At 34.8% G+C, this 13801-nt stretch overlaps 1 long non-coding RNA gene across 1 annotated transcript in view; it reads right to left on the bottom strand.

The window, feature by feature from the left end:
* Positions 1 to 13801, bottom strand: part of LOC130455076 (uncharacterized) — a 107011-nt gene continuing 93210 nt past the window's right edge. Inside the window, exon 3 of the long non-coding RNA XR_008912916.1 lies at positions 1 to 2192. This is a non-coding gene — a long non-coding RNA (uncharacterized LOC130455076). The remainder of the gene's footprint in view (positions 2193 to 13801) is intronic.

Genomic DNA, 13801 nt, shown 5'->3' with positions numbered 1-13801 from the left:
TATATTAATTTAAGGTCACCAAGGAATTCAGCTATGTAATTCCTAAATGAAAACACAAGTCAGCAGTCAACCTTTTTTGGAGTTTAATTACAAACAGGAGGAAGAAAGGAATTAGAGATAGAGAGAGAGAAAATGGAGAGAAGGGAATAGGGCTTAAATACCCCTTCTGTTTAGGCTGGGCCAAAAGGCCCAAGCCCTTAGATAGCTGGGGCAAAGAAAAGAGATCAGTCCCTATTACTCACGTGACCAAAATGGAGAAACAGTCTCAGAGGCCCCCACCTTCAGCTTCCTTCAGAGCAAGCTCTCTGAGCACACTCCAACCACTCAGACCAACTCCTCCACCACCTCCCCTCAGTTCCTACATCTACCAATCACTGTCCATCAATTTCCCTGTGCCAATGGAGGCTCTAGCTTAACCCAGGACTGCCCAGAGGTCTCTGGCTTTGCACATGTCTGTTGAAGGTCATATTTTCAAATAATTAAATCTTTGATCCTTTGCTACAGCCCTTCCTAAATCCTGTTAACCTGAGTAGGGTAGAGATTGGAATAATTAAATTTTGATCTATGCTGCAGCCCTTCCTCAATCCTGTTAGGACTGAGTAGGGTGGAGATTGATTCCAAGTATCTCCATTGTATCAATTCTAAAATCAATCATGACTCAAAGAAATTCCTGTTCTATGCTTAAGCATAGGTCAAAGTCCTTTCCATTGTTCAGCAAAAGGTTTCTGTCCTAAAGTACTCTTAAGAAGGGAGGAGGAGGAAACTCTCATGCCAATGGGGTTCACATTCCAATAGCCAAGACCCACTATCAATAGGAAATTTTTCAAGTATGAAATTTCCCAATGGTGAAATTTCCAACATTTATAAGTCTAAGAAATTTTGAGGTTTACAATTCATGACTTGAACTTTATCATCCCTTGACTTCAAACCCATTGACTTGTCCATAGACTGAGAAATCTTTTAGGTGAAACTCTCATGGACCTTCTATCAAGTTGCTAACAGGTAGCAAGTTGCTTTAGTAAAGACAAAAAAAATGGATGCTTAAAGCATTTAAGAAAAATATGACAAAATGCCTCAACTAAAAAATAAAAAATAAGAACTTATTGATCTTCTTCTTACACAAATGTCCATGGATTCCTAGAAGTTAAGATATTTATGATCATTTCTACCGAAGTCTCATTTAGGAAAGGAAACTCAATGAAGAAGGGAAGACTATGGCTATCTAAGATTAGGACAAGAATCCTCCAGCCTTAGTTCATTTCCAGGGTTAAATTAGCAACTGGAAAAAAAACAGAGTTGAATTTGAAATTCTTTAAATGCCTCATTTCCCCATAATCAATCAAGGATGAAAACAGTTCCTCTTCAGGAGCTGAAAGCATCCATACCCCTTTCCCCCACAAAAAGGACAGAAGAGATTATTAGTCATTGTCTCCATTCATAGACTAGGAAGGATTGAAGTGAAAGTTTGTCAGGAAAAATATATTCATTCATTGGTCCTTAGTACATTTTCCTATTTTTTTTCCTAATTGGAAAGGCAATATGTCAGAATAAATCTTGTCACAATGATTAAATGGTAACTAGGTATATGGATTTCCTTCTCTATGACAGCTTAAGACTTATCATCAGTTTATCTTCATAGGACTAGGACTCAGAATAGCTAGAATGGTGTGCCAAGAGAAACAAGGATATCACTGGATCAATTTAGGATTGTATCTCCCAGAAATAGAGTTGAGATGGAAGTTTTCTCTTTCTTTTGGGGGTTAAGAGACATAGAAAAACAGAATAAAATATGCAACATTGCATTAAGTTGGTGCAGATGAAGATTCTTTATAATTTGACTATTAATCAACTTGCAAAGTTTTAACAGAGAATTCAACTACCTTAAATGACTGAGCTTTGTAAGAGAGGTAGGCAGGAGAATCCAGCTTACTTTAATCAGTAATGTGATGCCAAGGAGAATAACCATCCATCCTCAGAGCAGCTCTTCTTGGATGGAATTTCATGGGTTTCCTTTACAATAAAAACCATGATTGGATACAACTCAAGTGGAAGTCAGCACTCTGGGTGGGACTGTAAAGCAAGATTGCCTTCTTCTTTGGTAGTGGAACATCCTGAATGTAGTAATATAGTCAGCAGTTAAGCAGCTGTTGAATTTCTGGATTGCCTTTAGTGATCCTTCATTTATGTTGATTCTGCAAAACACAATTGAATAGAGCTTTATCTTTCAGATTCTGGTTCATTTTTTTTCTTGGAGGAGGAAGGCTTGTGATTTTAAGTTCTCCATTTACTTCTCCCTCATGTTCCAGTCCCATGAGGAGTGCCATTTTTTTTTCTGAAAGAATATGCTACAATGCTAAACACAAGATAAGAATTATGTCCAGAGTTTCATTGCTCTCCATGGCATTTGGAAGGGAATTGGATGTGCAGAAGACATCATCTACCAGACCCAGTTGTTTAATATCTTATATTTTAGAGCTGGAAAGTAGAGATAAGTGTATTTGACCTATCTATTCCACATAATTATCCCAAAGACCAAATCCAGTTTAATTCAATTCAAGCTTTTATTAAGCAGTTACTATTTGTAAAATACTGCCAAGAGCCTACAAAGGTGAATAAAGGAACTGTCTCTGACCTCACAGGGCTTATATTTTACTAAGGTGAAATAGTCAAATGATAGAATAGATATTAAAAGTGTTTTGAAAAGCATAAAGTACCAGATAAAAATAAGACCTTATTGCTATTATATTACTTCCATACTACCCTTAAGCAAAATCTTATCTGATCAGTGCAATGAGCTCAAAGTTCTAAGATCATAAATTCTTTTCTAGTTTTATGATTTACTGGGTGACCTTGGGAAAATCATCTTATTCTCTGTTCTACAGTTAAATTGGGAAGGGGACACTTACTCTTGCCTTTTTCACAAGAATACTGTGAAGATTTACGTCAAGTAGTATATGTGTATCTCTGTGATTATGTGTGTGGCAGAGAGGAGAGAGGGTGGTATTCTCTGCTCCATGAAAATTACCAGATCCTATGTGTTAGAATAGTCTTTCTTTGGATGTTTCATCACTCTCAGTCTCTCTGTCTCTCTGTCTCTGTCTCTCTCTGTCTCTGTCTTTCTCTCTCTCTCTCTCTCTCTCTCTCTCTCTCTCTCTCTCTCTCTCTCTCTCTCTCTCTCTCTCTCTCTCTCTCCTCCATCCCCCTTACCAAGTATTAGTTTGTATTACATATATTTACTTTTCTTTCATATCCCCCAGCCCCACCACTCAAGTGTTCCATACGGACTACAAAGTACATGGAGGTTAGGTACTGTATCTTATTAATCTTACATCTTGACCAATAGACACTTAACAAATGTTGGTTGAATTAATGGAGTTATGTGGAGCATGAGTGATTATTATTTCTAACTAGATACAATATATTACATTTAGAATCTACTACCACCACAACCACCATGATCTCTACCACTACAATGACTATTATTGTTATCATCTATCATAATCTATCATTATTTTTTCATCTCCTACTACTACTGCTACTACTGCTACTGTTGTTGGTCTTTAAATTTTTTTTAATTTTAAGCCTTTATCTTCCACCATAAAATCAATATTATCTAAAGGTTCTAAGGCAGGAGTGGTAAGGATTACATAATAGAAGTTAAATGACTTGCACAGGGTCACCCAGCTAGGAAATGTCTGAGGCCAGGCCAGATTTGAACCCAGGAGCTCTCATCTTCAGGCTAGGCTCTCAACGAACTGAGATACCTACCTGCCTCTGGTCCTTAATTTTTTTTCTTCACTACTACATATATATTTATGTATATATGATATCACTATTATAAAAATAATTTTAAAAAACTTGACTCTAGTCAACTGAATGATTTTCATGATTACCAAAGACTGATGAAGAACTATCCCACCTCAAAACAAAGAGATGATGGAATAATAAGAATAAAAAATTCATTTTGGGGCCTTAATTTTCAATCAATAACATCATAGGATGATATCTTGACTTGCTCATGAATTGGATTTAAGTGAGGGAGCGATGCACAACGTCATCTGCCTTATTATTTCTTCTAGTGTATCAAAATCCAGAATCAAGACAAAAGTCAAGATGAATAGGCTTCAGGATTCTGGGTCTGGGATTTAGGAGAAGACCTTGGTCATTGCTATAACTGCTACTACTCAGTTAGTTAATTAGCTAACATTTGTATAGCATTTTAGAGATTGCAAAATGCTTAATATATGTTATCTTATTTCATTACAACATTCCTGTGATGTAGGGATACTATTTTTATAATAACAACAATAATATTAATAATAATTGTTATTTTATTATTTTACAGATGAAGAAACTGAGGCTGAGAGATGTGAAGTGATTTGCCCAAGGTCAATCCCAACTCTGGCTGTTAGAGCTGAAAGAAACCTTAGGCATCATTTAAAGGAAACTGAGGAAATCTAGTGACTTTCTCAAGGACAAAGAACAAACTAGAGTTAGAACTTGAGTCTATCCATGCACCCTGACTCTGAAAAGTAGTGCTCATATATCTATAAAGGGAACTGTCATCCAGTTTATATTATTACAAGAACCATCAGCCCAATTAAAAACCTGGAAAAGGTCAACCTTCTTCTATCTGTGAAATTCCCCCAATTAGCAACTAGCTGTTTATTTTTGGATTTCTTACTTGTGTGTGACAGAATTTACCAACCAATTCTGGGAGCTGCTGATAATAAAATTAATAATGTCCTTCTTGCCAGAGGTTGTGGAGATGATTCTTTGTGCAACTGAATTCTTAAAGTCCCTGAAATCCAGGATATATCATATAACTTTACTAGAACCAATTTTAAGTCATTTAATAATTTCCAAGATCTAAGTATGTAACTTGCTCTCTTTGAAGAACTTATTCTTCCATTTTCTCCTTCAGCTAGTGGTCTACGTTCAATTTGCCAAGCATCTAACACGACTACCATGCAAGATCATTTTGACAAATGTTTAATAATCAGCTCTCAACACCCTCCACCTCATCCCATGTATGCAGGATACTAAATTTCATCTCCATTAATATTTTCTCCATTTCTTTCTTAAATCTAGACAATTAACTAAACAATAAATCAAGCCCTGACTTAGAACATTTGCTGATTTTTTGAGGTATCAACTCTCACATTGAAAATTTAACTATTGGCTTTCCTGAGTCTGTTTGAGCTGGCTCCAGCATACTCCTGCTGCCATGTGCCAGAGACTGTGCTAGACACTAGAGAAATAAATACCAAGCAATAAATACAGCTCCTATCCTCTGGTAGTTTATGTTTTACTGGAGGGGATAGGACATTTACACGAATTAAAGAATTTAGAGCTGGGAAGAAATTGAATTTGACCTAGTCATTTTGCTGATGAGGAGACAGGCACAGTGAGGGAATTGCCCAGGGTCACAAAACCAATAAACCACTGAGCTAGAATTTGAAACTGACTCTTCTTTATTCTAAGACTAATACCATGATGTATAATAAAATTTAAGCAGGGACAGAGTATTAAGAATAAGGAGAAACAGGAGAGGCTACTCATAGGAGGAAACACTTGAGATGAGCCTTGAAGGTAGCTAAGGATTTGTAGATGTAGCACTAAGGAGATAAGACAAAGGCAGGGAAGAAGGAGGTAGAAAGTTGAGTTCAAGGAACAAGAAGTAGGCCTTTGGGGCTGTAAAGCAGAGTTTGTGATGGAGGAGTAATGAGAAATAAATCTAGAAAGGTAGACTGGAGCCAGACTGTGAATGACCCTAAATGCCACTCTGATGAAATGCATTTGATCCTAGTGGCTGTAGCTGTAGATTCTTGAGGAGAACAGTGACATGGTCAGAACTGTGCTTTGAAAAAGATTGTTATTGGAGCTGAGTGAATTGGAGAGAAAGAAACTCTGGAATCCAAATGATAGGATCAGAAATGTGACTTTGAAAACAATCTTCTTCAGTCTTCTCATTTTATAGTCAAGGAAACTGAGTCCCCAAGATGGCCCAACAGTATACCATGGCTAATAAATTTTAAGATTAGGATTAAGATTCGGATCTAGAATCCAGTTCTAGAATTCCAAATTGTCAACACACCATGAACCACACTGCTTCTAAGTTCTTTTTGTCATCATAAGGCTTCAATATAGTCCTTTCTAACATATTCCAATATATTTCCATTAGAATAAGTTCCTTGAGGGTAGGAACTATCTATGCTTTTGCTTGCTTTCTATCCCTAATGCTTAGCAATATACATTGCCTAGAACATAAGTACCTACTTAATAAGGAATTCTCATCTTCCTTCTTTCTTTATAAAGAAAAAAAAGCCTGTTTTTAAGATGCATTTTGGTGCATAAACTTTGCATTTTCCCTCAATTTGTAAGTCTTTAAATCCGTTCCCATTTAGTTAGTGTAGGAGATCACATACATCCCATTCCAGAATGTGAGTCCAAGTGTCAGGTAGCCTCTCTTGTTTCTCTGTCTCTGTCTCTGTCTCTGTCTCTGTGTTTCTGTGTGTCTCTCTCCATTTCTCCTTCCTTCCCTGCACTCTCCCTTTTTATACCGATCAGTTTTCTCCCTAATTTACATCATGATCATTTTGAACATAATTCCCAATCCCTTCTCCTAATTTGTTGGATCAGTTATTAAGATTATTTATTTAGTTGAAAATTATCATCATATCATAGGATCATAAAGAGTTTGAGGGTTGCTTTATCCCCCCTTCTCCATACACATACCTACACACATTTTAGAGATGAAGAAACTGAGGCCTGGAGCTATAAAGTGATTTAGTCAAGTGAGGGTTCTAACTCCAAATTCTTAATACTTTACCACATTGTCCCATCATAATGCTCAAAGTATTGTCTCAAGACAAGGCTGCCAAATAGAATCATTTAAACTTTACCCCTTTTGTGGGAGAGGAGTTGGACGATGCTCTCAGAATTTTATTCTCAATAGAAAGAGAGATATGCATTATGAATCACATCTCTCAAATCCTACATGATCTAAACATTTATTACTGAATTAATTTCCTAGGGAGATAGTAAGATTTTCTATTGACTAAAATACAGCTCCAAAGCAAAGGGACAATGGGCCTTTCTTTTCTGCCTAATGCTAGGCAGATTAAAGGCAGGAATTCATGATAGGTGACTGAAGAACAAGGACCCTGTCTCCTTAGCTAACCTTTTGTTCCCACTACAATTCCTTTTCTTGCTAAACCAGAGAAACTCTTGGGATAGTCTAATGCTAAATGAGACAGTTATTTGTAACAGAGGCCTGCAATGAGAGGATAATAGATTTGAGCTAGATGGCACCTTAAAGGACACCTGGACCAAACCCCCTTATTTAATTGATGGGAAAGTGAGACTCAGGGAAATTGACTTGGCTAAGGTTACGCAGTAGTAGGTGTGTTCCAAGACTAGGTTTTAAGAACTAGAGTATTGTGTTCTTTTTACCATATAATGTTGCCTCTCAGACATAGAAGAAGAATTTAAATAAAAAAAGAAAAAGAAAAGCAAAGAAAAGAAAGAAAAGGCAGCCGTGGAACCTTCTTTCTGTCTTTTGTTAAGCTGATTATGGGGGCTCTGACTAAATACTTGTCAACCTGCTCTTCTCAAGGAAGTCCTAAGCAAACTGAATCTGAGATAGAATGCAGGAAGCCCCGATAGAAATTTGTTCAGAAGCTAGTGCAAGGGAATAATAACTAGAATCCATCTGAGAATAACTGAGCAATACCAAACCCTATTAGAGAATAGAGATCTATCTCTAGAATTCATCAAAAGTCCAATGTAGACCAGCAGAATAATATCTCCCCAGGACCAGCCAAACAATGCCTCCAATAACATCCCCAGAGAAATCACTAGTCCTGAGGCATTGAAGGCCTGAGTTGCCCCTCCAGTATGTATTCTGGCCTCCCTTGTTTCCTTACCTGAGATCCCTGTGCATACCCATTCTCCTAATTAATGACATGAATATATGTGGGTTAAGGTCCTTCAGAGAAATTCTCTTACTGTACACCCTTAGCACACCCCTGTTACACCCTTAGCACTGTAAGGGATGTAAATTTATATGATCTTAGAGGCTGAACAAGGTTAGACCTGGTTAGCATTTGGATGGGAGGTTACTAGAGATATTAGCTGCTGTAGATTTAGGGAGGCAATGTGATTTGGAGTGAGATGAAGAGATTTGAATTCTGGCTTCCACTTAAAACCTGGGTCATCTTGGGAAATTTACTGAACTTTGCTGTGCATCAATTCAAGTCTCTCTTTTTATGGAGGAAGAAACTGAGCTACATTGCAAGCAGCAGAGTGCCAGGAATTGGGCACAAATCTCCTGACTTTAAATACAATATGCTTTCTCCTCTGTGCCAGGATCCCTCAGCCTCTCAATTGGGGCTGGTAATTAAAAGCAATCCCTGTAGATCTGAGACTCACCTAGCCCAATACACAGACCACCTTTATTTTACGGAGAACTTCTGGCCATGCTTAGCATACTCCGGGGATTGCTAGTACCCTTATAAGCAAGGGAATAAAAGGAAAGTTTAAATTCCAGAACATGAGAATTGTTTCATTTTGTCAAAGAAAAAGTTGTCCTGGAAGTATGCCACATACTACCATTAAACTCAGTCATGGATACAGTACAAAGTTGTAATGATACACAAAGATGAAGAAGCATAGTGGTAAAATGGAAGAAAAAAAAACAGAACTAGTTAGGGGAAATCAGCATGACATGGTAGAAATATCATTGAATTTTAACCCAAAGAATCCAGTCCAAGTTCCTGAATTTAATTTCTGGCCCTGAAACTTACTCCCTGTGTGCCTTTAGGCAATTCATTTAATGGCTTTGTGCCTCAGTTTCCTCATGTATAAAATAATGACATTGGTCTAGATGTCCTTAAAGGTACTCTCTAGTTCAAAGTCTCTACCTTAGTTTCCCTATTTCTAAAATCATGAGTTTAAATTAGATAAATTTCCCTCCTACCCCTAAGACCTATGAAGATTTGAAGTCAATTTATATTGTAGCTCATATTTACAAAAGACCTAAGAGTCTACAAAATGCTCTCAAGAAGCTAAAAAAATTGGTTTGAGTGTAACAAAATTCATTTTAAAAGAGGATATGTAATAAATCTTATATGGAGGCACAAAAAGTTAACTACACATGTGCAAGGTAGGGGAGGAGTGAATAGCAGTTCATCTGGAAAAGAAAAGACCTTGGGGCTCAATGAATTCAGGATAAGTCACCCATGGGCTATGGCAGCCAAGAAAATTAATATGAGCTCTGGTTACATCAAGAAAAGGATAGAATATAGGAGTAAATGAGTAATCATTCTCCTGTGTCTAACCACCATATCAGACCATGGCTAAAATCTAGAACTCAAATGGCACATAAAATAATCAGATTGATTCTATGACTTTTTTAATTGATCCTATTTACAGTTAATTGATTTTTCCCTGTAACTGCCCAAGTCATGATTCTTTGTCTCTCTATCCTCAATGACTTAAATTTAGAAAACTAGTTTTGTTCTTGTGTTAAGGAAATCTGTTACCCTTGAAGGAGGTAGGTAGACACTAGGGAATCTGGTCTAGTATCTTTACACTACCAAGCTATCCTTCAAGGATGTCTGGTTTGTTACCCAAAGAAGTCTGGTTCTCTATCTCTGTCCTTGCAGATGCAGCTGGGCTTGAACAGTGAGCAATGAATGAAAAATGGGGAAAAGAGGGGGTTGTAACCCTCATTCAAAATTTCCCTCCAAACATATTTTCTTCCTTCTATGATACTAGGCCACTTTCCTTGATATAATCAATGTTGTTCTCTTCCCCTGCTTGGTGCTATCTACCCTAGAATCAATCACAAAGTCAACCCCACCTACCCAAATCCAATTATTTGTTCTCTTGTATTTCCCAAAACTAAATGAAAACTAGTAAGACCTATCTTGGCATTTTTGATCATTGAGAGAGATCACTGATCCAATTGATAGGTTAATGTTAGCCTAAATAATAAATTAGTTATGCTCACACCATTTTCTCTCCATATAATTTTCTTTTTTTAATTTAAATTTATTCATTGATGAGTTACATTAAAATATCTAGTTAACTCTCTTCCTCACCATCTCCCTCACCATGCCACCAGACATGGCATCATTTGACAAAAAGATACATGTATATATAAAACTATCTTAGTTATTTCTGTTTGTCAGTTCTTTTTCTGGAAGTATGCGCTCAAGTAATTTTTCTTTTTTTTAATTTTTATGATTGTTATTACAAATTTTTCAAAACAAGCATTTTCATATACAAAGTAAAAGAAGATAGTATAAAAATGAAAATACAAATCTAGGTTTGTCTAACCTTTCTTTATATCTACATAATAGATCCTGTCCACAAGTGTTCTAGCCCTTCCTCACCTTCCCTGCATCACAGAAAATATCATCTAGGAGACCAACATGTACATAAATTAAGTCTTTCACATTTCACCCTTTTCACTTTTTGAAGGTCCAATTCTATGGTTGTGTATAATTTTTTTCCTGGTTCTACTAATTTCACTGTTCATTATATCATGTAGTTGTCTCCAAGTGGTTAAAAAAAAAATAAAGTCTGCTCATCATTTCAGATAGCACAGTAGCATTCCATCACAATAATATACCACAACTTGTTCAGCCATTCCCTACTTAATGGACATCTATCTCCTCATTATCCAATTCTTTGCCTCCACTAAGAGAGTTGCTATAAATATTTTGGAACATATGGGTTCCTTTCCTCTTTGTCTGATCTCCTTAGAAACAGACCCATGAGTCTACACAGTTTTATAACTCTCTGGTTGTAATTCCAAATTGCTCTCCAAAATGGTTGAATCAGTACACACCACCAACAGTAAATTAATGTCCCCATTTTCCCACATCTCCTCCAACATTTGTCAATTTGCCCATTTGTCATTTTAGCCAGTCTGATGGATGTGGGGTGATGGCTCAGAGTTGTTTTGGTTTGCATTTCTCTAATAAGTAGTGATTTAGAGCATTTTTTTAGTATATCATATCTGGGTTTTATTTCTTCATCAGAAAATTGTTCATATTTATTGCCTATTTATCATTTGGGGGATGGCTCTTATTTTTATAAATTTGACAAAGTCCTCCATATATTTTAGACATGAGACCTCTACCTGAGAGGCTATCTATAACTATTTCTTCCAATTTTCTCCTTTCCCACTAATTTTGGCAGCATTTGTTTAATTCATACATACATTTTAATTTACTATACTCAAAATTATCTATTTTACAATTCACAAGGCTCTCCATCTCTTGTTGACTCATAAATTCTTCTCCTATCGATATATTTGATAGGTAGCATATTCTCTGTTTTAAATTTATTTCTATCTCCTTTTATGTCTATATCATGTATCCATTTTGATCTTAGTGAATGGTGTAAGATAATTGGTCTTTATCTAGTTTCTGCCAAACTAACTTCCAGTTATCTCAAAAATTTTTACCAAATAATGATTTCTTATCCCCAAATTGTGTCAAATACAAGATTATTACAATCTTTTACTGCTATTTGTTGAATGTCTGGTCTGATCTACTGATCTACCTTTCTACTTTTCAGTCAGTACCAGATAGTTTTGATAATTAATTAGCTTTAAAATATAATTTAAAATCTAATACTGCTAGACCTCCTTCCTGTACATTTTTCCATTAATACTATTGATATTCTTGATCTTTTTTCTTCCAAATTTAATTTTGTCATTATTTTATCTAACTCAATTAAAAAAAAACTTTTTGGTAATTTAATTGGAATGGCATTTAATAAGTAGATTAGGTAGGATTGCCGTTTTAATTTTATTGGTTCTACCCACACATAAACTATTAATATTTCAACATTTCTCATTCAATATTTCTATGTCAATATTCCAAACTCCATCTCTCTCCAATATTTCATTAATTCTATATTTCTCCAATACACAATTTATTTGTGCAAAAAAGTGTTTTATAATTATATTCATGTAGTTCCTAGGTTGTTTTGGCAGGTCTGGTCCCAGACATTTTATTCTATCTGTGCTTAGTTTAAAGGAAATAATCTCTTTTTGTCTTTTCATACAGGATTTCAAGAATGCTGATGATTAATTTTCTATCCTGCTTTTTTGATAAAATTATTGATAATTTCAACTAATGTTTTAGTTGTATTTCTAGAATTTTTCGCATATACCATCATGTCTTCAGCAAGCAAATAAAGTATTATTACCTCTTTGCCCATTCTGATAACTTCAATTCCTTTTTTCTTCACTTAATGCTATTGCTAGTGTTTCTATTGCTATATTAACTAATATTGATGATAATGAGCATCCTTGTTTTACTCCTAATCTTATTGGGATGGCTTCTCCCCATTACATAATTCTTGCTGATTATTTTATATCATCATTCTTTGTATCATTTTAAGAAAAATACATTTATATTTATACTTTTCAGTGTTTTTAATAAGAATGAATGTTGTATTTTGTCAAAGACTTTCTGCACCCATTGCTATAATCATATGGTCTTTATTACTTTTGTTACTGATAACATCAATTATGTTCATAGTTTTCCTTATATTACACCACCTTGGCATTCATGGTATAAAGCCTATTTGGTCACAATTGTTGTGACATATTGTTTCTAGTCTCCTGGCTAATATTTTATTTAGAATTTTTGCATCCATATTAATTAGTGATATTGGTCTTTAATTTTCTTTCTTGACTTTTGCTCTTTCCCTGGTTTAGGTGTCAGCACATATTTATTTCATAAAATGAGTTTGTTAAAACTCCTTCTTTGCTTGTTATTACAAATAATTTGTTTAATATTGAATGATCCTTAAATACAATTGACCAGTAAATCGAACTTGTCCTGATGTTTGTTTTCCTTAGGAAGTTCATCTATGGCCTATTCAATTTCTTTTTCAAAAAAAGATGTATTTAGATATCCTATTTCTTTTTCTGATAGTCTAGACAGTTAATTTTTGTAAGTATTCTATGATTCTTTCATTATTAAATATGTATCATGAAATTGAGCAAAATAACTCCTAATAATTGCTTTACATTCACCTTTTTCATTGGTATATTCACCCTTTTCATCTTTAATGCTAGTGATTTGCTTTTCTTCTCTGTTTTTTTATCCAAGGGTTTATCAGTCTTGTTTTTGTCATGAAATCAACTTTTAGATTTATCTATTAATTCAATGATTTTCCTACATTCAATTTTATTGATCTTATCTTTACTTCTTAGGATTTCTAATTTGATGTTTAGTTGGGAATTTTTAATTTTTTCTTTTTGATACTTTTTTCTAAAATTACATTCCCAATTCATTTTTTCTCTCTATTTTATACATAAACATTTAGAGATAAAAATTTATCTCAAATTTTTGCTTTTCCTGTATCCCATAGGTTTTTGTATACTGTATAATTATAATCATTTTCTTTAATGAAATTATTTATTGTTTCAATAAGCTGTTCTTTAACCCACTCATTCTTTAAAATTAAGTTATCTTGTCTCCAATTAGTTTTTAGTTATTATTCCCATGGTCTCTCATTATATACAATTTTATTACACTTTGGTCTGAGAAGGATGCCTTTAATATTTCTGCCTTTCTACACTTAATTATATTTCATATATAATTTATATAATCATATTTCACTTATCTAAGATTCTATTCATCTCCTTAACTTCTTTTTGTTGTTGTTGTTGTTGTTTATATTTTGGTTAGGTTTATCTAGTTCTGAGAGGGGGAGATTAAAGTCTCCTACTATTATTGTTTTATTATTTATTGCCATTTGTAACTCATTA

Source organism: Monodelphis domestica, chromosome 1 (assembly GCF_027887165.1).
Source record: "Monodelphis domestica isolate mMonDom1 chromosome 1, mMonDom1.pri, whole genome shotgun sequence".
Classification (NCBI taxonomy): domain Eukaryota; kingdom Metazoa; phylum Chordata; class Mammalia; order Didelphimorphia; family Didelphidae; genus Monodelphis; species Monodelphis domestica.
This window is presented reverse-complemented; position numbering and strand designations above follow the sequence as displayed.